The sequence below is a fragment of the Cricetulus griseus genome, chromosome 4 (assembly GCF_003668045.3).
Source record: "Cricetulus griseus strain 17A/GY chromosome 4, alternate assembly CriGri-PICRH-1.0, whole genome shotgun sequence".
NCBI classification, from domain to species: domain Eukaryota; kingdom Metazoa; phylum Chordata; class Mammalia; order Rodentia; family Cricetidae; genus Cricetulus; species Cricetulus griseus.
In genome coordinates, this window is record NC_048597.1 from 94,935,870 (window position 1) to 94,961,502 (window position 25,633).

Sequence of the window (25,633 nt, forward strand, 5' to 3'; positions counted from 1 at the left end):
CATGCATCCCAGGAGCTCCTCCTGCATTTTCCACCCGCTGACTTCTAGGGGCTGTCGCAAAGCAGACACAACACACAGTCTGGGATGAAGGTTCAGGGATAAAGCTGGAGTTAGAGCCTGGTTTTGCTGCTTTGGTTGAATAAATCTCTATTTTTCTGGGCCTCAGTTTCTTTCGCATAACAAAAGAAATAATAACACCGGATATCAGTGTTGTTTGTAGGACTCAATGTGTTTTACGTAAAGCATTTAGTATCTTGCTCAACAAATAACAGCAGTTATTATTGATTTTCTTTGTTGTATGGTTTGTTTGTTTGTTTGTTTGTTTGTTTTTAGACAGAATCTCACCATGCAGCTCTGGCTGCCCTGGACCTCTGTATATGGACCAGCCTAGCTTCAACTTCAGAGATGCACCTGCCTCTACCTCCTGAGATTAAATGCTTGTGCCGCCACACCCTGGTGGATACAGGATCTCATTCTGTAGCCCTGGCTGACCTAGAATTATCACAAAATTCAGGCTGGCTTCTCATTTGCAATGATCCTCCTGACTCAGCCTCTAGAGCAGCTGGAATTACAGACACACAGCGTTAGTATTAACCATCCACAGTTACGTTCAGTTAAAAATGAACTAGGCCAGGGGATGCAGTTCATTCGGTAGGAATTGTGTAGGAAGTGCTGAATTTGAAACTGAGCGTCAGGGTGTACACCAGCAATCGCAGCCCCAGGAGTGGATTCAGGAGGATCTGAAACTCAACATCACCCTGGGCTACAAAGCTGGTTGGAGACCAGACTAAAATACATGAGATCCTGTCTCAAAAGGAAAAAGAAGAAAAGCAAATATATGGCATGTGAAGATGTGGAATTCAGCACTGATGAGAAGGCTTTCTGATGTAGAGCACTTGCTGTTCTTGCAGAGGACAAGGGTCCAGAACCCACATGGTGGGCCAGAACTGTCCGTGATTCCAGTTTCAGGGGATCCAATGTCCTCTTTTGGCCCCTGTGGGCACCAGGTCTGCACATGGTACATAGACACACATACAGGCAAAACACTTACACAGGTAAAATTAGTAATAATAAAAACATGGTATACTGAAATACATTTTATGTGTCCCTACCATATTGTATTTAAACAAAATTTTAAGAAATAAGAGTCTGCCTACAAAATACCATGAATGGCTGCCTTCGTTTTTGTAAAACATACAGTGTAGCAGCTATGCACACCTCTACTGGAAGTTACGTCTGGGCTTTTCTTTTTAAATATTCTACTAAAAATATATACTATCTGTGCTGTAAAAAAAAAAAAAAGTCCTTCCACCAAAAACAGGCTGTTAAGTTGCTGCCAGGACTTCTATCGCTCTTACCAGTCCCATTAGACTGTAAGTCACATGAGGACAAACAGGAAAAGAACTGGCTAGGGGTGGGTCTTGCACACCGGCGCCTGCAGTACCGCTCTTTCCCGGTGGGTGGCAGGCTCCTCATATGCGGGCGCCGCCCAAAAGTCTGGCCCAGGGAAGTCCTGCCTTCGACCTTCAACGTGGCTGGTCTAGTCTCAGGTTCCTGGAAGGAGGGAGAAAGGGAGGGCGGTGAAACCTGAGAAAGGAACAGAGGGAGGCTAGCCGGGCCTTCCTTCTGAGGCTTCTTATCTTCCCCACATTGGAACAAGAAGAGAAATCTTCAAGGTAGGCATGGCAGTGCACCTGCCAACCCAGCGCCTGGGAAGCTAAGGCAGGACAATCAAAAACTCCAGACCATGGTGGAGGTGGTGGCTAGCATACACCTTTAGTCCCAGAACGGGGAGGCAGAGACAGGAGGATCTTTGTGAGTTTGAGGCCAACCTGGTCTACATAGTGAATCCCTGGGTGGGGGATAGGATCTTTAATTGCTCTAGTCAGGTCTGTAATTTCAGCTACTCTGGAGGCTGAAGCAGGAAGATCTCAAGTTCAAGGTCAGCCTAGGGTATAGAGTGAGTTTGCCAGGTCAGTCTGGGCAACTCCTGTCTCAAATACGAAGTAAACACTAGGCGTGGTGTGACACATGATTTTAGCCCAGCTTTCAAGACCAGACGTGGTCAGGGTGGTGTAGCTAAGATTGCCATGTGGCACATGTTTTTAAACCCAGCAATAGAAGACAGAGGCAGGAGGAGTTGTGGGAATTCAGGGCCAGCTGGAGCTACATAGTAAGGCCCTGTATCAAAAACAAGAAACTAAGGGATGTAAGTCAAAAGAAGGCTGGAGCTACAGCTCAGTGGTACAGCAATTGCCTAGTATGTGTGAGGCTCTAGGTTCGATTCCCCAGCACAGCGGCAAAATTTATCAGGAAAGAAGAAAAGAAAGGACCAAGGTCTTAGGATGAAGGTCTGTTGGTAAAGTGCTCACCTAACTGCGCAAGGCCTGTGTTCAGTTCTCAACACTGCATAGGACCAGCCATGGTGTTGAATGCCTAAAACCAGCCCCGTGGATGCCTGTAATCCCAACAGTCAGGAGGTGGGGGCAGGAGCATCGAGAACTCAAGGTCATTTACAGTTACATGGCAAATCCAAGGTCAGCCTGGGCTACACGAGTCTGTCAGGATAGGGGGTGTGTGGAATCTTCATTTCCCATATAGGGGGGAGGTAGATAGGAGATACTAGAAGATCCACCCCTCCCCCTGGACCTGGGACACTGAGCAAAAGGAGGGGACTCACGTGACAGTTTATTTGCTTTCCCTACTGGGCATTCCTTTGATGTTTCAGGTGGTTGCTGTGGGCGGTCTGATGGGGTGGGGGCTGGGATTAAACCTCAGGTCCTCTGGAAGAGCAGCAAACTCTGGGAGATCACTTCAGCCTCTGAAGAGATCTCTGGTTAGTTTGTTAGTTTCCATTTGTTTTTATTTTATGTGCATTGGTGTTTTGCCATGGGTGTCTCGTCGTCCCCTGGAACATGAGTCACAGATAGCTATGAGCTGCCATGTGGGTGCTGGGAATTGAACCTAGGTCCTCTGGAAAGCAGTCAGTGTTCTTAACCACTAAGCCATCTCTCCAGCTCTGTTTGTTTTTAATTCAGGGTCTCACTATGTAGGTCAGGCTAACCTTGAATTTCCAATCCTGCTTCAGTCTCCTGAGTTCTCTCCCTTCTCTTCCTTTGAGTTTATTTATTTTTTACTTTAATTTTCTGTCTTTGTGGTGTGTGTGTGAGTGAGTGTGAATGTGTGAGAGTGTGTGTGAAATGTCCTCTGATCTCCACAGTGTATGGGTGGAAATCAGAGGACAACTTTCAGGAGTTGGGAAATGGAACTAAGGTTTTCAGACTTGGTGGCAAGCATCTTTAGTCAATGAGCCATATCACCACCTCCCTTCTCTCTTTTTGATAATTATAGGCCAGTGACCTGGGCAAAAGCTTAGTTAATAAAGTGCTTGCCTTATAGGCATTCAGACCCGAGTTCAATTCCTGGAACCCATGTGAGAAAAAAAAAAATGTATAAATACAGCGCTTGGGAAATGGAGACCAGAGGACCCCTGGGGCTCACCAGCCAGTACAGTCTACTGGATGAGAGTGTGAAAGACAGACAGCCCCAGGCCCTGAAGAATGACACCCCAGGTCATCCTCTGACTTCTACCCACATGCACACACACGTGCACCCATACACACACACACAGACACACACACAGACACAGACACACACAGACACACACAGACACACAGACACACACACACACACAATTATAGATAAGATATCATATGGTTAAAACAAGAGAGAAAGAAAGAATGAAAACTTCCCCTCACCCCTGTCCTGTACCCCAGGCTCCCTCCCCTCACCCCTGTCCTGTACCCCCAGGCTCCCTCCCCTCACCCCTGTCCTGTACCCAGTTTCTCTCCCCTCACCCCTGTCCTGTATCCCAGTCTCATCCTGAACTTGTTACATAGCCGAGGACGATATTGAATGTCTAATCCTCCTGCCTCCAGCTCTATCCCTGGGGTCACTGTGTGTCATCACTGTAGTGCTGGAGCTCAAACCCAGGTCTTCCTGTGTGGCAGGCAAGCACCTTACCAACTGGGCTATACCTCCCATCCTGGAGATTCTTGAGGTTTTCTTTAAGAGATCCTGGGAATTGGATGCTGAGGTACACCCTGTAACCCTGGCATTCAGAAGGTAGATCTGAAGAGTAGGTCCAAGGTCATCCTTGGCTATATAAAGAGTTTGAGGCCATCCAGAGCTACATGAGACGCTGTCTCAAGAAAAAAAAAAAAAAACAAAACAAAAACAAAACAAAACTCCAAAACTAAGCAACCAAACAAACACCATAGAAATAGGAGGGCTGGAGAGATGCTCAGCGGTTATTCCCAGCACCCACATAGTGGTCCACAACCTGGAGCAGCTTCCAGTTCCTGAGGATCTGATGCCCTCTTCTGACTTCCTCAGGTACCAGGTGTTCAGGTGGCACACATATGTACATGTGGGAAAAATATCTGTACATATAAAATAAATAACTCTAAAACTAATCCATAAAAATAAGACCAAACAGCCGCAACACACACACACACACACACACACACACACACACACACACACACACACACAGAGAGAGAGAGAGAGAGAGAGAGAGAGAGAGAGAGAGAGAGAGAGAATGGGCACCTACTCTACGCCTCCCACACCCACTGCTGAGCCTCTGAACAGGGAGGGCCACATTATATTCACTTCTGCAGAAACTGAGAGTCATTTCTCTTTACTGATTCCTCGGGTTGCCATTCAGGGACTCGCAGGGCCACTGTCACCCACTCTGCGTTGTGTCATCTTCCCAGCTCCTTTGTCTCCAGTGTCTTTGCAACTGCCTCATCTACTGAAATCTCTTTACCCCTTGATGACTGTCAGACGAGCTTCTCCCTTCCTGCCCCGCCCCTAGAGCCACTGCCAACGTCCTTCTTGCACATCATGTGGTACTGTGTGGCACATACGGCCGTCCCCACGCCTGCCTTCCCACTAGGTTACTCATCTTCCGCATCTCTTGCCATTGGTTAGATGGTCTTATAATGGTGCCAGTGGCGTCCCAGTCCTCATTCCCGAAAACTGGGCATCAGTCGTTTTCATCATCTCTCTCATCTACATCTAATTAACCAAGTCCTGTGTGTTTTTACCTCCACCGTGTCTCTCAGGTCTTTCCAGCCCACCTCTGCCTTAGTCACAGCCCTTGCTCCCTCTGCTTGGACCATTGCTGTGGTTTCCAGACTGGCTTCCCTCCTGAGAGCCTCACCCCTGCCAATCTGTTCTCTACACAGCAGCTGCAGGGACCTGGCTAAAGTGAAGACCTGATGGTGGCATCTGCATCCCTCCTCGAAACCCTTCAGTGGCTGCCTGTTGCTCTTAGGATAAACCCCAAATTCTGATATCCAAGTCCTGAAGTATACAATCTGTCCAGTCCCCACCATCACCGCTAGATACCTCACTCGTCCGGAGTTTAGCTTTCCTCATGTTTCTAAAACATACCAAGCCCTTTCCAACCTCAGAGCCTTTGCTCATGCCATTACTTCTGCCAGGAGTGATCTTACCTCGTCTTCGTCCTCCTCCCCTTCTTCCTCCTCCCCCTTTCTTCCTCTCTTCCTCATCTTCCTCTTCTTCCCCTGTGTGCATGAGCACGCAAGTGTGTGTGTATGAGGTGTGTGTGTATGTGATGTGTATGTATGTGTATATGTGGGGTATGTGTGTGTGCATGTGGTGTGTGTATATATGTGTTTTGTGTATATGTGTGTGTGCGCGAGTGCGTGCATGTGTGTCTGTATCTGTGTGTCTGTGTCTGTGTGTGTGTGTATGTTCCCCTCAGTGACCCTCAGTGAACCTGGATGTACTCATTTTCCAGGCAGGTTGGCTATCCAGCAAGCCCAGGTGATCCTTCTGTCTAGCTCCCTGCTCCCTGGGGTTCAGGTGCATGTGGCCACCCCCAGGTTTTGTGTGGATACTGAGGATCTGAATTTGGACACAGCAAGCCCTTTTACCCACGGGGCCATCCTCTGGTCTCCACAAAGCTTCCAACTCCATTTGCAGAAACATTTGTTTTCTTTTCTGATCATATCTCATCAATCTGTCATACAATTGCATGATTAGTGACTGATAGCCGATGACTGGTAAACACAAAGTCACATCTCAGATCAGGAGCTGGTCACACTGGCAATGGCTCCATCGGCTCCTGTGAGCACCATGTCATTCTGAAATTTACAGTATACAAGAAGGGTATCTACCTTGATGTTTGACTTTTTATTTACATGTATTTATTTGTGTATGTGTACATGTGTGCCTACACACATGCCACAGTATACATGCAGAGGTTAGTTTTCTTCCACCGTGTAGGCCCCAGAGTCTAACTGGTTTCCCTATTTGCAGTAACCATCTCACATCCTGGGCCATCACGCCAGCCTTTATCTTGTGTTTTGGAGACAGGGTCTCCAGTAGCCTGAAGTGCCATGAAATCTCAGAGTAGCTGAGCTAAGGTCCTCCTGCTTTCTACCTCCCAAGTACTGGTATTTCACACACACACACACACACACACACACACACACACACACACACACACGCACACGCACACGCACACGCACACACACACACACCCTGCCCAGCTCCTGCAGTGATTTCTTACTCGAATTGAGTTGGTTAGTCCAGCAAACTTCTATTATATAAGCACAGACAAGCCTTTGCCATGACTAGTTGGGGGGCCAGAGCTGCCTGATTGTTCTCCCTCCCTCCCTTCTTCCCTCCTCCCTTTCCTCTATCTCTCCTGTCCTTCCTTCCTTCCTTCCTTCCTTCCTTCCTTCCTTCCTTCCCTCCTTCCTTCTTCCCTTCCTTCCTTTCTTCATTCCCCCTCCTCTTCATCTTGTCTTTCCCTTTCAGTGTTAGGAATTGAACCTTGGGCCTCATAAATAACATGCAAACACTCTTCCACTAAGCTAACCTCTCTAGCCCTCTTTTAACATTTTCTGTTGAGATAGGGTATCTCTAATTTGTCCAGGCTGGCCTTGAACTCCCCATCATCTTTTGCTTCAGCCTTCCAAGAGGCTGAGCTTACAGAACTGAGCCATTGTGCCTGGCTGTCCTTCTCTTACCTAGGTTTCCAGCTCCAAGACTCAAATGTTCCTCCTGTTTTAGGCTCCCAAGAACCCAGGAACACAGAGCACTTGCAATTGTCCTGGCTTGTGCTCTTCTTAGACCTCATTTACATCTTCCACATTTTAAATTTAGTTTTATTTTGTGGTTTACTGTTGTTTTTGTTTGTTTTGAGGCAGGGTCTCATGTAGCCCAGGCGAACTTCAAATTCATTATGTAGTTGAGGTTGGCCTTGATTCCTGGTCTTCCTGCCTCCACCTCCCAAGTGCTGGGATTATATATAGGAAGTGCCAGCACACTAGTCTTACAGCTTCCAGATTTTGTTTCTGCACCTTTAAAGTGGGTAAGAGATTTTCTTAGTGCTAGGGGTGAAAGTGGGACATGCACTCTACTGAGCTGTGGTTGTTGTTTTTCTCTTTCTACTTTTCTTTTTAAATACTTAAAGACTATAGGATCATATAAGCTGAGTGCTAAAAGAATTATAACAAACTTCAAATTCCAGCAGTCCACCCTTTTGTAACGGGCTGGGCATGACACAACGTGCCTAATTGGGATAATGACAGTGGGGAAAACTTGGTGTCAGGGAGTTCCCAGTATGCCATGGACCAGCAACTGCAGCATGATCTGGGAATTGGTGAGAAACGTAAATTTGGCGGCTCCACCCCAGGCCTGCTTCCTTGGATGCTTCAGGAGGAGGGGCGGAGGGAGCCCAGCGATGTGTGTTCCAACAAGCCCTCTGAGTATTCTGGAGTGCCTCAAGTTAACAGACACTCACATCACAGGTTTATGCACCACTTAGAGGCTGTGTGATCTCAGACAAGTCATTGCAACTCTCTAAATCTGTGTCTTCTCTAGAAAATAGAGTGAAGCCAGGTGTTGGTGGTGCACGCCTTTAATCCTAGCACTTGGGAGGCAGAAGCAGGCGGATCTCTGAGTTCGAGACCGGCCTGGTCTACGAAGCAAATTCCAGGACAGCCTCCAAAGCCACAGAGAAACCCTGTCTCAAAAAACAAAAACAACAAACAAACAAACAACAACAAAATGAGGGAATGCATTGGAGATGCTTGTCAATACCAAACAGGTGACACAAATAAGAGTGACAACAAACCTATGAGACAAAGTAATTGTGAAGAATGAAGAAGATGCTCCATGCAAAGAGTGTGTGCACCCACTGCAAGCTAGGAATCATCAGGAGCTCTGTCCTGGCAGCTGCATTTGGGCAATAACTATTTGGGAGAAAAGCACAAATATATTAGAAAGTTAGCATATTCCTGAGTGAGCATATTGACCTAATTAATGTGTCCATGTAGAAGTCCCTGTAATATAATCCCTGGCCGCTTTACAAACACAGAAACTGAGGCTAAAAGACAGCCGTGAAGCAGTGTGGCTGGGTCCCATCCACACTCTGTGTCTACCCCACCCCAGCCACCAGCAGATGCAGGCCGACTGTCTGCTCGATCCCCAGGGCTCTCTCTAAACCATATGACCTTCAGAATCTGCCTGGACTTTGCTAAAGCAATTGCAGCAATTCTCAGAGGTCTGGAAGTCATAGGTCAAAGGTGTCAGGCCTTTCCTGGGGCTGTGGCTCAGTCGGTAGAAAGCTTGCCTAGTGTGCACAAAGCTCTGGGTTTGATCCCCAGCACCACATACACTAGGCATGTTGGCTCACACCTGTAAATTCAGCATTGGAGACTGAAGCAGGAAGAGGTGGAAGGAGTTTAAAGTCAGCCTAGGCTATGTACTGATTTCAAAGCTAGCCTGAGCCTCACTGTATCTTAATTCTAGCAAGTTCTAGCCAGAGCTATATAGTCAGGCCCTGCCTTAAAGAGAAAAAATAATAATTTGTAAGTATGTGTATGAGAGTTTGGGCCGGGGAGATGGCTCAGCTGGTAAAGGCATGTGACACCAAGCCTGATGACCTGAGTTTGATCCTCAAGACCTGAAGGGTAGAGGAGAACTGAACCCTGACCCCTGCAAGTTGCCTCTGGCTTCTATATTCACACTAGAGCTTGCACACACGTGAGCAGAAGCACTCTTACACGAGCACACACAATGAACAAATAATAAATGAATGGATGGATGGATGAAGTTTAGGTTTTTAGGGCTGTAGGAGTAGCTCAATTAGCTGTGCTACTAAGGCTTCCTCGCTTGCATGGTATAAACTGGGCATAGTGGCACACACTTGTAATCCCAGCACTCTGGAAGGATCAGAAATTCAAGGTCATTCTTGGTTATCTGGGTTGTTTAGGGCCAGCCTGGTTACAGGAGAGTCCAAAAGACTAAATAAGACACATCATCTTGCAAAATTCTCAAAGGACAGGTCAGGTATGGTGCAGCACGCCTTTAATCTCAGCACTCAGGAGGCAGAGGCAGGGGAATTTATGTGAGTTCAAGGCCTGCCTGGTCTACAAAGTGAGTTCCAGGACAGCCAGAGAAACCCTGTAATGGAAAAGCATGCAAAAATAAATAAGTCAAATTGTCAAAGAACAATTAGATAATGATAAAGGAAAAGCACCTGAATTAATAAACAAAGCCAGGGTTCTTGCAGGGGAAAATGTTAGGAAGGGTGAAGTAAGTTCTTCCAGCCTAGTGAACAGTTCTGTGAATCACACGGTGCCTACAGGCCTCACTGCAACCAGCAAGGAGACCGAACACCTTTGATCCCAATGCACCTTCCTCAGCCCAGGGCTTAATTCCCTGGGTTGTTTTGGGAACAGACAACCCTCCTTATGTCCCTGTTTCTGCATCCATAAGATGTGACTGTACTGTCCCCATTAAATATATATTGAACACCACACACACACACACACTACATTTTGTTTGCATTTGTGTGTGCCCCCATGTGGAAGTTAGAACACAACTTTTGGGAGTCAGTTCTGAGTTCTGGTCCCTGAGTCTAACCTGTGGGTTCTGGGACTCGAACTCTAATTGCCAGGCTTGCCAGCAGAAAACCCTACCCACAGAGCTGTTCTGCTCACCCGGATGTTTATTTTACATGCTTTCTATCTAGTTCATTGAATCTTTTACTAGTCGGTCTCTGTCTCCATGTCTCTGTCTCTGTCTCTCTCTGTCTCTCTGTCTCTCTGTCTCTCTCTCTCTCTCTCTCTCTCTCTCTCTCTCTCTCTCTCTCACACACACACCACACACACACACACACACACACACACACACACACACACACACAGACATTTTTGAAGCCTCTTGTTTCTCAGAGGTTTTATTTATAGGCTGCTCCTTATTGTGAACGTGAAAAGGAGAAAGCCCAGCCTGGGGTAGACCTTTCATGTGTAAATCAGGCCGGCCGGGAGCGCGGGGTCACCGGGAGCGGGATTTCACTCTTAATTACTCCGAGAGAAAGCGACTGGGCGGGCGGGAGGCCCCTGTTACGCTCCCTTGGGCCGGGCGGCCGAGCCCCTCGCTCCTGGGCTCTCCGCAAAGCTGGGCGGGCATGGAGCAGCTGCCCCCGAGCGAGCCCCAAGTGGCTTTCTTTAGGGGCAAGAAGTTTGGAAGAGTGGGAGGATTCAAGGGATACTGCCGATGGGCCAGGAAAAGGGGAACAGGAGAGAGGAGAGGGATGTGTGTGTGTGTGTGTGTGTGTGTGTGTGTGTGTGTGTGTGTGTGTGTGTGTGTGTGTGTGTGTGTGTGTGTGTGTGTGTGTGTGTGTGTGTGTGTGTGTGTGTGTGTGTGTGTGTGTGTGTGTGTGTGTGTGTGTGTGTGTGTGTGTGTGTGTGTGTGTGTGTGTGTGTGTGTGTGTGTGTGTGTGTGTGTGTGTGTGTGTGTGTGTGTGTGTGTGTGTGTGTGTGTGTGTGTGTGTGTGTGTGTGTGTGTGTGTGTGTGTTACTGTTTAGTTTTTTTTTTTAAGTCTCTCATTGTTTCTTACCCAAAGTTCAAATAACATGTGTTAGAAAAACAAAATATGGAAAGATTCCCATTGCATAGTTAGCATCCTTGACCCCGGGGTGAGTCTGGAGGAGTGTCTTGCATTTTTAAAACCCTTTTTTTCCCCTTTATTTTCTTTTCTTGCAGTGCTGGAGATGGGACCCAGGGCCTCAGCCCTCTGCCACTGAGCCACACTGCTAGCCTTACAGTTCTTTCTAGTTTTCTTAGATTTCTTTTTATTATTCTTAAGTTATATGTGTTGGGGGAGTTGTGCATATGAATTCCAAAACAGGGTGATGGGTCCCCTGGAGCTGGAGTTGCAGGCGGTTGTGAAGTGCCCTATCGGCTGCTGGTCATCTATAATCCAGTCCTCTGTGACAGGGGCCCCGGCTGTTTTCGGAGAGCAGTCTCTCATCAGTCCCATGTGAAAGTCAAGTGCTGTCTCTCTTCCTCTACAGTTCCCTGCCTCTTTTCTCTTTTTCTTTTTGTAATGTTGCAGACCTACCCTGGGGCCTTCTACATGCTAAGTACATGCTCTATGGCAGCTCCATCCCTGGCATGGATCCTGTGTGGGGATGCTTGTTTCTAATCTTCAAACCCCTTGCTACATGATTGTATAGAAAGCCTGTTTGTGTTTTCTTTGTTCATTTTATTTATTTATTTATTTATTTTGCGTATATTATTATGCATATATGCATGTTTATTTATTATGCATTCTGCTTCCATGTATATCTGCACACCAGAAGAGGGCATCAGATCTCATAACGGATGGTTGTGAGCCACCATGTGGTTGCTGGGAATTGAATTCAGGACCTCTGGAAGAGCAGTCAGTGCTCTTAACCTCTGAGCCATCTCTCCAGCCCCTATTTTTATTTTTTAAAAATAATTTATTTAAACCAGACGTTGGTGGCACACACCTTTAATCCCAGCACTCGGGAGGCAGAGGCAGGCATATCTCTGTGAGTTCGAGGCCAGCCTGGTCAATGGAGTGAGTTCCAGGACGTCATCTAAAGCTACAGAGAAACCTTGTCTTGAAAAACAAAAACAAAACAAAACAGCAAAAATTTATTTATTCTTTATTTTATGAACATTGGCATTTTGCCAGCCTGTATGTCTGTGTGAGGGTGTCAGATCTTGGAGTTACAGACAGTTGTTAGCTGCCATGTGGGTTCTGGGAATTGAACCAAGGTCTTCTGGAATGACAATTAGTACTCTTAACCACTGAGTCATCTCTCCAGCCCTCTTTGTTTGTTTTAGATGGGGTCTTACCATGTAGCCTTGGCTAGCTTGGAACTTGCTATGTTGGCTAGGCTTGCCTTGAACTCACAGAGATCTGCCTGCCTCTGCCTCCTGGGTGCTGGGATTAAAGGCATGTGCCACCATTGCCTGGTTCATGGATCTCTTTCTAGATTTTTCTAGTAATATGTCTCTTGCTGGGTGATAGCACATGCCTTCAATCCCAGCACTCAGGGAGGCAAAGGCAGGCAGATCTCTATGAGTTCAAGGCTAGCCTGGTCTACATAACAAGTTCCAGGTCAGCCATTGTGATACAGTGAGACCCAGTCTAATAAAATAAAATAAAGATATCTCTCTGTCCCCTCACTAATAATGAATTTTTATTGCTAAAGGTTTTTTTCCATTTTTAAAAAAACCTATTTTTTAAATGTTTATGGGTGTTCTGTGCACTGTGTGTGCAGTGCTCCTGGAGGCCAGAAGAGGGCATCAGATCACCCGGAACTGGAGTTACAGGTGGTTGTGAGGGGCTGTGTAGGTGGGTGCTGCTGGAACTGAACCCAGGTTCTCTGCTAGAATAGCCAGTGCTCTCAACTGCTGAGCCATCCCTCCAGCCCCCCCCCCTTTTTTTTAAAATTGTAGACGGGTATCATGAACTTGTAGTCATTTTAGCAGCTCACTACGCCACTCTGGTTGTGTGACATAAAGATCTTCAGGTAACGCTTGATGCTTCCTGAAGAAGAAAAAAAAATTCACCCCTGGTTGAAAAACACCGCATTAGAGGGTTTTAAATATTAATCGCAGTTATTTTAAGTACCCAGCTAGAGAGTTATGAAAGTGTGTTGTTCTCTGGCCTTAGAATATCTCCCCTTTTCATCTCTTCCTTGTGGTTGGTTGTTGAAAGCCACGCATCTTGTTCAGAGCAGCTGTTCACAGAGAGGTCCCACTGTTCTTCAGGTAAGAGCAGCCCCTTATGCCTGAACGACTTGTGCTAAGCATTTAACACCTGCTTACCTTCTGGGACTCTGAAATTGTGGTCTGCACCAGGTGAGGCTGCCTGTGTGACCAGCCTCCAATAAAAGCGCTAAGTGAAGTATGGCTAATGAGCAGAACGGGTGGCGGGTGGCAGCTCACATCACTGTGATGTCACAGCCATTGCTGTGAGAGTTGATGCCCCAAACAGCTTCACTGGGAAAGGGTGTTTGAGCCTGTGTGTCTTGTTTGCCCTGGATTTTGTCCAATGAGTCTTTCTTTTCTCTCCGTAGATTTTGCTTTGTGTCATTCCACTGGGAAACTCCTGGTGACTTATCAGGGCTTGGAGGCAGAGGGGTTGAGACAGTGGCAACTGGAACAAAAATAACTTTTATGCCTAGATAGGCATATCTTCTCCAAAGCCTTTCACTTGGCGCTTCAAGGTGATCCAGTTAGGGATCCCAGGACTGAATGAGACAGCAAATTCTAGGTTTAAAAAGTAAGACTGGCCAGGTGTGGTGGTGTGCATCTTTAATCCCAGCACTTGAGGGGCAGAGGCAGGCGGATCCCTGTGAGTTCCAGGCCAGTCTGGTCTACAGAGTGAGTTCTGGGCCAGCCTGGCATACATAGTGAGACCCTGTCTCACACACACAAACACAAAGTAGCTCTGGGGAGGGTCTTGCTCAGTGATAGAGCACATACTGAGGATGGGGCCTGGCAGTTAAGAACACATACTGGTCTTGCAGAAGACCAGGGTTCTATTCCAAGCACCGCATGGTGGCTCACAGCCACCTTTAACTCCAGTTCTAGGGAATCCAATGGCCTCTCAGGGCCTCCAAGGCCACCTGCATGAATGTTGTGTACATAAACTCACAGAATCACACATATATACACATAAATAAACAAGGGGATGGAGTACAGTTGAGTATGCATAATGCTTTTTTCTTCTTTAAAAATTTTACATTATTTTATATGTATGTGTATTATACCTGCATATATGCCTGTTCACCATGGGCATGCCTGGTGCTTGCAGAAGCCAGGAGAGAGCGTCAGATGATTTGGAACTGGAGTCACAGGAGGGTGTGAGCCACCATGTGGGTGCTGGGGATTCAACCTGGGCCCAGTGAAATAGCCCACGAGTGCTTTTAACTGATGAGCCATCTCTCCGGCCTCAAGATATGTATAATTCTAATATATATTCATTAATGGAAATGTGATGTTCATTAAATGAACAGAGAATTTATTAAATACAGTATTGATTAACAGAAAATATTCCCCTTATACCATCAAAGACAACTACTGTTAGTTTTTAGTTGATTCTCTTGTGATGTTATATTGGGAATGGAACCCAGGGCCTCTCTCTACCACTGAGGCCCTATATCTCCAGCTCCCACTCTCTGCGTATATATGTATGTATGTGTATACTCATATATATATTTTTTCATGTGCATTGGTATTTTGCATTCATGCATGTCTGTGTGAGGGTGTCGGGTCCCCTGGAGGTTGAGTTACAGACAGTTGTGAGCTGCCATGTGGGTACTGGGAATTGAACCCAGGTCCTCTGGAAGAACAGGCAGTGCTCTTAACCGCTGAGCCATCTCTCCAGCTCCCTACTCGTATATATTTAAACTTTAATTCATTTTGTGTTTGGGCGTTTTGTTTGTATACATGCCTGTCCCATCAAAGCCTGGGACTAGAGTTACAGACTCCAGTTGTGAGCTGCCATGTGGTTGCAGGGATCCAAACCCAGGTCCTTTGCACAAACATCCAGTGCTCTTGACCACTTACAAAAACTCTTTTGAGAAAGGGTCTTATGCAGCCCAGGTTGGTTTTGAACCTGCTATGTAGCCAAGGATAGCCTTGAATTCCTGAGCCTTGAATTCCTGATCTTACTGCCTCCACCTCCTAAATTATGGGATTATGGGATTATTGGTGTATATCCCCAGCATGCCCAATGTGTCTCTCTCTCTTAGTAAATATGCAGCCCAGGGTGATTGTTACTGTAGTTTCCTTGTCCCGTCAGGTCCCATAGCCTTTTCAGCCCCAAATAAGCACACAGACACTATATTAATTATAAAACTGTTGGCCGATGGCTAGGGCTTCTTATTGGCTAGCTCTGTCTTAATGATTAACCCATAACTACGATTCTATGTATTTCTACATTGTCTTATCTTACCAGAGAACACCTGGCACATACTATCATCCTGGTCTCTACATGGCATCTCCACCAGGTCCCTCTCTACCTACCTTTCCCAGAATTTTCCTCATCTCCTAACCCCGCCTATCTTCCTGCCTCTATTGACCAAACCGTTTTATTCATCAACCAATAAGAGAAACATGTATACAGAAGGACATCTCGGTCAGGTGACCTTGACCTTGGAACTGTCCTGCTTCAGCCTTCTGAGGAGTTAGGATTACGGGTGTGTACTACAGTGTTATTTTAATATACAATTTTATATGTTTATTCATTAGTGCCCTGGGGCCATCACATGTGTGTGGAATTGGAGTGACAGCTTCAGGTTCTCTCCTCTGATGTGGGTCCTGGGCATTGGACTCGGGCTGTCACCCTTGATGGCTTTTATGTACTGAGCCCTTCTTCAGCTATCTCCCCCATTTATTTATTTATTTATTTATTTATTTATTTATTTATTTTTGGTTTTTCGAGACAGGGTTTCTCTGTGTAGCTTTGGAGCCTATCCTGGCACTCGCTCTGGAGACCAGGCTGGCCTCCAACTCACAGAGATCTGCCTGCCTCTGTCTCCTGAGTGCTGGGATTAAAGGTGTGCACCACCAATGCCCAGCCTCCCCACCCTTTTAAATTTTTTAGAATTTATTTTTATTTTATGTCCATTGGTGTTTTGCCTGTGTGTATGTCTGTGTGAGGGTGTCAGATCCCCTGGAACTGGAGTTACAGACAAGTGTGAGCTGCCACGTGGGTGCTGGGAATTGAACCCAGGTCCACTGGAAGCCCAGCCAGCGCTCTTAACTGCTGAGCCATCTCTCCAACACCACCATTTTTTTTTTTATCTTAAAAAAAATTAGAGGTTCTTCCCTAGGGCCTAGCCTAATAAATGTAGTCCTTACCCCTAATCAAGGAAACTTCTTTTTGCATCACAGTGAGACAGGTACAGAAAACTACATCCAATCAAAATGCAGAGTTGCGGAGCCCAGTCCAAAGGAATAAATGTACAATAGGACACATGTGTCTCCTAAGAAGCTTCACCTGTGTAGTCTCACCAACATGACTGCATAAACAAGAGCTGAACAGGGAGAACAGTAACAGACAGGCTGAAGGAGGAAGCAGGGAGGTACAGTGGGGGCAGGGGGACCATGAGACCTCAACCCTACACTAAGAACTACAGGCAACTCAGGAAAGCCAAGAGAGAAATAGTCTTCCCCAGGGAAGAGCACATCATTGGTTATCCAATACCAAATGGTCAGCCCGGAAGACACATACAAGTCATATTACACAGACCAAGTAGGATGTATTTATATATATATATAGGAATGTGTGTGTGTGTGTGTGTGTGTGTGTGTGTGTGTGTATGTGTGTGTATGTGTGTGCATGAGCAAGTGTATGACCAATTAGTGAAAAAAAGAGGCCACAAATTTGGAAAAGAGCAAGGAGGGTATATGGGAAGGTTTTGAGGGAGGAACGAAAAGGATAAAATTATGTAATTATAATTTCAAAATAAACACAATTTAAAAAAGCAAATGGAAAAAGTGTACATAAATAATTCAAATACACAAAGTTAGAAACTGGATGCCACTTAAGCTGTTACTGGTTACCAGTAATCACTGTTTAAAATTCTTGTGTATAAATGGAATCATCTTCCAAGGTTTGGCTTTTAAGAATTTATTTTTATTTTTAATTATGTGTGTATGTGTTTGTGGTTTTGTGCAAGTGAGCGCAGTGCCATCCGATACCCTGGCTAGATTTCTATGTGAGTTGCCTGAGGTGGGCAGGGAATTGAACCCCAGTTTCTCTAGAGGGGAAGCAAGCACTTTTAAGCAGGGAGCCATGTCTTCATCTCTTCAGTGCCCTCCTTTGTGAGAATAATTTTTTGCTATTTATACCATTCCTTTTGCATACATAGACAGTTGTTTTGCTATTATTACTGTATATCGTTTGATAGTTTTGTATGTTTTTCAATTTTCTATACGCTATTAGGAAACATTTTAATAAGTCTAAAATTTGTCCTGGGCAGTGGTGGCACAAGCCTTTAATCCCAGGACTTGGGAAGCAGAGGCAGGTGGATCTCTGTGAGTTTGAGGCCAGCCTGGTCTACAAAGTGAGCTCCAGGACAGCCAGAACTGTTACACAGAGGGACCTTGACTCGAAAAACCAAAAAAATTAAAATTAAAAATAAAGTAATTCTAAGATAGCCCAACAATAATAGGCATTTTCCCACACCCACTCCTGTTAATGAACCATTAAGTTGCTTCCAAGTCTTGGTGATTGCAGACAACTCAGAGGTCCATTTTCACTCACAACTCTTCTTTATGTCAAATGCTGTCCTCACATAAGGACATTGCGGGTAAAGGAAATAGGGTTGTTTTGCTTTGCTTTCCTTTTTATTCTTTTAAAGCAAGCTGTCTTAAGCTGGAGACTGGCCTTGAACTCCCTGTTTATCCAAGAATAACCTTGGACCACTGATTGTCTTTCTTCCTCCTCCCACGCACTGGGATCATAGGCATGTGTTATCATTACAGGCAACACTTGTTTTCCAGGCTCCTAAAAAGTACTGTCCAGCTTGGTGTGGTAGTGCATGTCTGTGATTCTGACACTTGGGAAGGTGAGCCGGGAGGATGCAAGCTTGAGGCTGGCATATGCTTCCTAGAAAGGCTTTCTCAGAGAGAGTAGGGGGAGAGGGAGAGGGAAGGGAGAGAGAGGAGAGGGAGAGGGAGAGGGAGAGGGAAAGAGAACTAGCTCACAAATCATAAAACTTGTGAGCTAGAAGCAAAAAGGTTGGGAGTTCAAGGTCATCCTTGGCTAAGTATTGAGTTCAAGACTAGGCTGGGGTTTGTGAGACTTTTCAAAATCATTTCTCAAGCTTATTAGGCTTCATAGTTGAGAGACAATAGAGTAGAGAATTGCTGAAAGTTCGAGGCCAGCCTGCTCTCCATAGTGAGCTATGTAATAAGACTCTGTCTTTAAAAAAAGAGAAAGAAAGAAAGAAAGAAAGAAAGAAAGGAAGGAAGAAAGACAGAAAGAAAGAAAGAAAGAAAGAAAGAAAGAAAGAAAGAAGCCAGGTAGTAGTGGCACACACCTTTAATCCCAGCAACTAGGAGGCAGAGGCAGGTGGATCTCTGAGCCAGAAAAAGAGTGTTGGTTCTCTATGCCTCCATGTATAGGCTATGAGACACCGTATCCATTTGCTATGTGTTGAGGACACAGACCTTCTGAAGGGAGGGAAAGAATTCAGAAAGGCGGGCAGGTCAGGTTGGCATGCCAGAGGGAACACTTAGCATTTAAATAATTGCCTCTGCCTGCCAGCCCTTCCTTGCTTCCTCTTCTCCAACACTGCAACAACCACCACCAATTACTAGGCCTTCCTTGGTTCCTGGCACGATGCCTTCTGCTCCTTTATATGCAGTATCATCTGTTTCCCACAAGAACTCTGTGGAGCTGGTGATCTTATCCTCATTGACAGGTGGGGAATTCGAGGCAGAGAGGGAAACGCCTTTCCCAAAGTCATGTGCCTGGCAAGTGGTATAGTGGAGATTAGAATCGAATGGGTAATCCAACTCTCTTTTCATGAATTTACAAGTTCAGACTCCTGTTTTACAGGCTGAAAAACTGAGGCCTGGAAAAGGGTTCAAAGCCAGGGAAAGAACACAACCTAATAGGCGGCTCCCCTCCTATATATCCCACAGTCGGCTCTCAAGGTATGGATCTAGGGATTTAGGATGATAAAACACAGCCTTAACAAAGTTTCCCTGTGGGACCTGGGTTCCAATGAGTCTTTCAGTGCCACAGCCTAGTTGTGTTTTCCCCCTAGGCACTGCCTGTCCATCGTAAAAAAAGGAAATAGCAGTTTAAGCTCGGCATGCCCAGACAGGGAGGAAATCACACAGACACAGCCATCCTGCCATAGGGAATGGAGCTTAGATGCCCAGCAGAGAGGTAAAGGAAAAAAACAAAAAACAAAAAACAAAAAACAAAAAAAAACGGGGGATACCTGAGAGACAGGATTTCAGGCAGAATCCTGAAAATACAAAGAGGAGAGGTGCCTGGAAGATGATCATTGGGAATATGTTGGCCTCACACAGGGAAGAAGGCTAAATGCCTGGCCAGAGTTCATACTCCAAAGAATTGTAGAGTGAGTGGCTGGCCTGGAAGTTCCCATTGCTGGTTGCTGGAGTTGTTACTGTTGTTTTGAGACTGGGTTTCATGTAGCCCAGGATCGGCTTCAAAGTCACTATGTAGCAGGGCAAACCCTTGAAAGTCTGATCCTTCCACCTCCACATCCCCAGTGCTGGGATTATTGGTGTGTGTGTGTCACCACATCTGACTTATATTCTGCCACCCGAGTTACATGTCCAGCATTTGGAGTGAGATGGGGGAAGTTTCCCCAGGCCACACAGCTGGCAAGTCTGGGGTCCGGCCACTGTCTCCAAGCCCAGTCTCATGGTCTTGTCTTCGTCTCTGGAGCTAGAGGTCAGAAGGTAAATTTCTAAATCTTTTTTTCCTACAAGGGGCTGAGTTGCACTCCCTGTAGATATGGACCAAGTTGCTCTTGTGTCAAGGATGAAAAACTCCAGGAATGCCAGGGTCCTAGGTATTGACCATTCAGGGATTCACAGATATCCATCATCCATCCATGAGAGCTAATACTTCCTTCTGTGCTGGAGAGATGGCTCACTGGGTGATGGCACCTGCCACTAAGCCTGACGACCTGAGTTTGATTCTCAGAACCCAAATGGTAGGCAAGAACTAACTTCTACATATTGTACTCTGACCTCCACACATGCACCACGGTATGCTCACCTCCCTCTCTCTGTTTCTCTCTGTCTCTCTCTCTCTTTCTCTCTCTCTCTGTAAAAAAGAATCTTCCTAGGTGGAAGAGATGGCTCTGTGGTTAAATGCACTTACTGCGTTTGTAGAGGACCTGACTGGTTCCCAGCACCCACGGCAGGTGCTCACAACCACTTGTAACTCAAGTTCCAGGGGCATTCGATGCCCTCATTTGAATGTACCTACATTTATACATACACATAATTAAAAGTAAATCTTTTCTTAGAAGTTCTTATCCAGGTGTGGTAGCAGTTGTCTTTAATCCCAGCACTCGGGAGGAAGAGGCAGGCTGATCTCTGAGTTCGAGGTTAGCTTGGTCTACAAATTAAGTTCTACAAACTGAGTTCCAGGACAGCCAGGGCTACACAGAGAAACTCTGTCTTGAAAAGCAATAAATAAATAAATAAATAAACAAACAAACAAACAAACAAATAAATAAATAAATAAATAAATGGGGGGACTGAAGAGATGACTCAGCGGTTAAGAGCACTGGCTACTCTTCAAAAGGTCCTGAGTTCAATTCCCAGCACCCACATGGTGGCTCACAACCATCTGTAATGAGATCTGGTGCCCTCTTATGGTGTGCAGTCATACACGCAGAGCACCCAGACATTAAAAAAAAAAGTACTTAGAACTAGCTCTCATCTTTGGAGTTAGTGCCAGATAATATCACCATCACGTGTCAGTCAAACATGTGCTCAACTGGATCCTTCGGTTCAAACAAAGTGCCATGGAACAAACAGGAGGGAACAAACAGTTGTGTTGAAAAGTCTGAGCACACTGGGGATCCTGTTGCTTGACTGTCTTAATTGGACACTAGAACCTGAGGCCGAGAGGAAGAAGAATGACTTCACTGCTAGACACAACCTGAGGTATCATTTAGACTGAGACATGCATTTTCCCATTTCCTGGAGGCCCTGGTCACTGACAGCTCACAGGTTAATTCCTGTCTGTGACATGGATACCTACCACTGACAAAGCCATACTCCCACCTCTCTGTCACACATATCCACGGACTGATCCACACAGGTCTAATTGCTCAGTCCCCTCATGTCAGCACAGGTTAACCCTGATGGACACATCAGAGTTCAAAACCTCCAGTGAGACCATATACAACCCCATTCTTCCCCTACCCTGTCCTGATCCCTCCCTTTCATTCCTCTCCCTTCCCCTCCTCTCTTTTCCTCTCCCCTCTTCTCCCCCTTCTCCCATTTCATCATCTCCTTAGAGTAGGTCAGATCTGCACTTTTGGAGGTCAGGCTCTGCTGACCAGTGGTGACTTTCGAATTGTGGGTGTGAGTCGTTTTCCCAGCAGACACAGCCTTAGCCTTTGGTCCTGTCTGGCCTTCCACAAGAGTGGCTGGTGTCTCCTACCACAGCAGAGGCTGTGTAATTATGGTTAAGAGAAAGAAATTATGGTAGAATTCCTGCCTAGAATGCATGAGGCCATAGGTTCAATTCCCAGAACAACACTTAAGAAAGGGGGGAGGGGGAGAAACAGTGCCAGGCATGATGGTGCTTGCCTGTAATTGTCTTTACATTTTTATTTTACTTATTATTACTCTGTGTGTGTGTGTGTGTGTGTGTGTGTGTGTGTGTATGTATGTGTGTGAATGTGTGTGTGTGTGTGTGTGTGTGTGTGTGTGTGTGTGTGTGTGTGTGTGTGTGAATCCCAGTTCACATGTGCCATGCTTTGCATGCGGAGGTTAGAAGATAACTTTGCTGGGCAGTGGTGTCCCACACCTTTAATTCCAACCCTCGAAGAATTCCAGAATTCGAAGACAGCAGGGCTACACAGAGAAACCCTGTCTTGAAAAACAAAAACAAAATAAAACAAACAAACAAAAAAAGAAGACGACTTTCAGAAGTTGTTTTTTTCCTTCTGCTGTGAGTTCCAAGGGTCAAACTCAAAGGCTGTTGGGCTTTTGTGGGAAGCCTGTTTCCCCACTGACCTATCCTGCCAGCCCAAATGCTTAGAATTCTAATTCATGTCAGGCAGAGAGAGGTAGAGAAGTTTGAATCTAGCCAAAGCCTCATAGTAACAAACAAGCTGTGAAGTGAAGCTATGGACTTCAAATCTCACCTTTGCTTTTTAGCTGTGTTATGTTTGTTTGTTTACTCTAGGAAAAATAGTGTATCAAAAATATCACAGGGGAGAGCAGCTTGGGCATTGACAGGGGTAGTATGTCTAGCAAACCTGAGCTGTGTGATTTTTTTTTTTTTTTTCGAGACTGGGTTTCTCTGTATTGCTTTGGAGACTATCCTGGAACTCACTCTGGAGACCAGGCTGACCTCGGAACTCACAGAGATCTGCCTGCCTCTGCCTCCTGAGTGCTGGAATTAAAGGTGTGTGCCGCCACCACCACCTGGCTTATATTTTAATACATTCATTTATGTATGTGTATCTGTGCACATGCCAAGGTGCATTGTGTGGAGGTCAGAAAATAACTTGTAGGAAAATTCTCTCCTTCCACTCTGTGGGTCCTAGGAATTGAACTGGGGTCCTTAGTCTTAGCAGCAATCGCCTTTACCAGCTGAGTCATTTGCAGGCCTTGTAAAGTAGGATTTTAACAACAGTACCATTGAAGGGTTTTTGCAAGGCTGAGTCCTCATTCCAGATGAGCAAGGTGCAGAGAAACATGACTTCCTAGAGCGACAGCAGTCAACCTCCCTGATGCTGCAACCCTATTCTTTATGCTGTGGTGACCCACAACAACAACATTATTTTCATTGCTACTTCATAATGGTAATTTGGCTGCTGTTATAATCATAATGTAAATATCTGTGTTTTATGATCATCTTAGGGGACCCCTGAAAGGGGTCAAAACCCACAGGTAGAGAACCACTGTTGTAGAGGAAAGCGCTTTGTCAGGCACTTGCCTTAAGAAGCAGGTGCTGTCACGCCCATTTTATAGACTGGGAAACTTGAGGCTCTGCAAGGTGAGTAACTTGCCCCACATCACACAGCCATCGAGTGACAGAATCAGATTTGAGATGCTGGCCTGATTCTGGTCCCCGACATCTTCCTTACCACCCTCCAGTCACCCTACTGTTTGACCAACAAACTACGGGATCATGACAACCTGTGCCATCCACCCCTTTATGCAGACTCACACCACCTGCATCCGCGTCTTGCAAGCCACCTAGAGAATACATCTGGGTGTGCAGGTGGCCAGAATGAGCATTTCTCTCTGTGCAGCTAACCTAGTTGGGCTGGGGTGGGGTGGGGTGGGGTGGGAGTGGGGGTGGGGTGGATGATTCTTAGAGGACGGTGGGAGGTTCAAAAGGCAATTCTTGCTTCTGTCTCAAACCCGTAAACAGATAGTTAGGACTCTGACACCATCAGCACACAGACAAAAGACAGACAGAAACAGCTCACAGAAGGAAGCAGGCCATAGCCTCCGCCCAGAGTGGGAATTAAATGTTTTCTTCCTGAAAGCAGAAAGGAAAACCACGATTAAAGCCAAGCTGTGACTCGAAGTCTACGACTCCATGACAGCGTAAGTGTAGTGAGTAAAGGCCCTTAATTTGTACCTGTGTGTTGTGAGTCTCAGTCTTAAGGGACGTTCTTTCTTGACCTAAGTGTGTGAAACAAAAGTAATAATTAGGAGTGAGTCTTCGAAGCACACTGTCATTTCAAAGATGTGTGTATGGTTTTTATATTTATATTGATCTGTTTCTATATATATGTGGAGAGACTGTGGGAGAGTGTGTGTTGGCCTAGGTATATTAGTCAGAACTCTTGGCTGAGAGAGAAAAATGGTGAGAACAAAAGAAATCAATAGCATAACCCAGAGTGGTGGTGCGCACCTTTAATCCCAGCACTGGGGAGGCAGAGGCTGAGGCAGGCGGAGCTCTATGAGTTTAAGGCCATCATGGTCTACAGAGTGTGTTCCAGCCCAGCTAGGGTTACACAGTGAGGCCTTGTCTCAAAAATAAATAAGTGGTCCAGTGGTGGTGGCGGCGGGGCACACCTTTAATCCCAGTGCTAGGGAGGCAGAGGCAGATCCCTGAGTTTGAGGCTACTCAGGACAGTCAGGCTATACAGAGAAACCCTATCTCAAAAAACTCCAAAACAACCAAATAAATGAATGAAGTAATAACAAATGTTTTGCCAGTGTGGTGACATGGGATTGTAATTCTAGCACTCAGAAGGTAGAAACAGAAGAATGAGCTGTTCAAGCTGTTCAAGCAAGTCTGAGGCCAGGCTGGGCTACCTGAGACCCTGCAATAGTTATTATTCCTTACTGGCCCACACCTGGATCCAGGAGCTCAAAGCTATGTGTGTCCTTGCCTCTGCTTGCCTGTTTTTCCCAGTGGGAAAATTGCATCTCTCCCAGATGAATTTTAGGCTCCCTCTAATTGGCTATAACTTGGTCACATGCACATTCTCCAGCCAACTTTGTGTTTTGGGTCATCCACCTGTGGCTCAATGCAGAGGTTGCTTAGAGGAAGCACCATTGACAATGTATTGACACAGGGGAGAGGGGTTTCCTAGAGGAAAGAGCAGGGCTGAGTCCGGAAGTCACATAGTCATCCTGTTTCTGTGAGCCCCCTAAGGACAAGCTGTAATTGATGATGATGATGATGATGATGATGATGATGATGATGGCACCATTGCTTGAGCTAGGCATCATGTGGATAATTTTAGCAGTGTCTTCTGTACTCCTCACAAGAGCCTTTGTTTATTATTTATCTTCATCTTGACTGAGAGGTCAAGGAATTGGCCCAAGTTCATGTAGATAGTTATTTTCCAAATCCTAAACTCTTACCTTCTCTGGGAACTCCACAGAGTCTCTCTCTCTCTCTCTCTCTCTCTCTCTCTCTCTCTCTCTCTGTAGCTTCATGCCATAGGGGATGCCCAGGGGCCACATTGCAAAATGCAAGACTATAAGGAATGTGGGGATGGCAGACCACAAAGTCATTTGTGATCCCCAGAGGGCTTGTCCTGGGGAGGCTGCTACACACACACCAGAGGTTTGACATCAAGGGAAGAGCAATCCAAGGACCACAAGGATACAAGAGCTTGCATTCCTTGGTACCATCTCCCCACCCACCAAGAATGATGATGACAAAGGGTATGCCATGCAGGGATGTGCTAGGACTGACTTCCTGTTCCACCAGCCTGTGATTTGCATCCTTGAATAAACTCACTCAATGTCTGCCAGACTCAATTTCCACATCCATTAAATGGGCACAATAGCATCTTCCTTAAGGGTTATGGGAATCTTTTTTTTCTAGCTTTCCCCTCCCTCTCTTCCTTTCTTCTCCTTCCTCCCTGGGGTTCTGGGGATTGTATGCTGATTCTTTAAAAATAAGATCTACTTCAACATTTGGGAGACTGAAGCAAAAGGATCACAGTAAGTTTGAGGCCAGCCTAGAAAAAGTTCTAGGCCAGCCAAAGCTACACGGAGAGACCTTGTCTCAAAAATAAGAAAGAACATAAACAGACCTGCTTACCTCTCA

General features: G+C 45.9%; 1 protein-coding gene across 1 annotated transcript in view; it reads left to right on the forward strand.

The window, feature by feature from the left end:
* Positions 1–1,518: 1,518 nt before the first annotated feature.
* Positions 1,519–25,633, forward strand: part of Msi1 (musashi RNA binding protein 1) — an 82,717-nt gene continuing 58,602 nt past the window's right edge. Inside the window, exon 1 of the mRNA XM_035443250.1 lies at positions 1,519–1,676. The gene's annotated coding sequence lies outside the window, so the exon portion shown is untranslated. The remainder of the gene's footprint in view (positions 1,677–25,633) is intronic.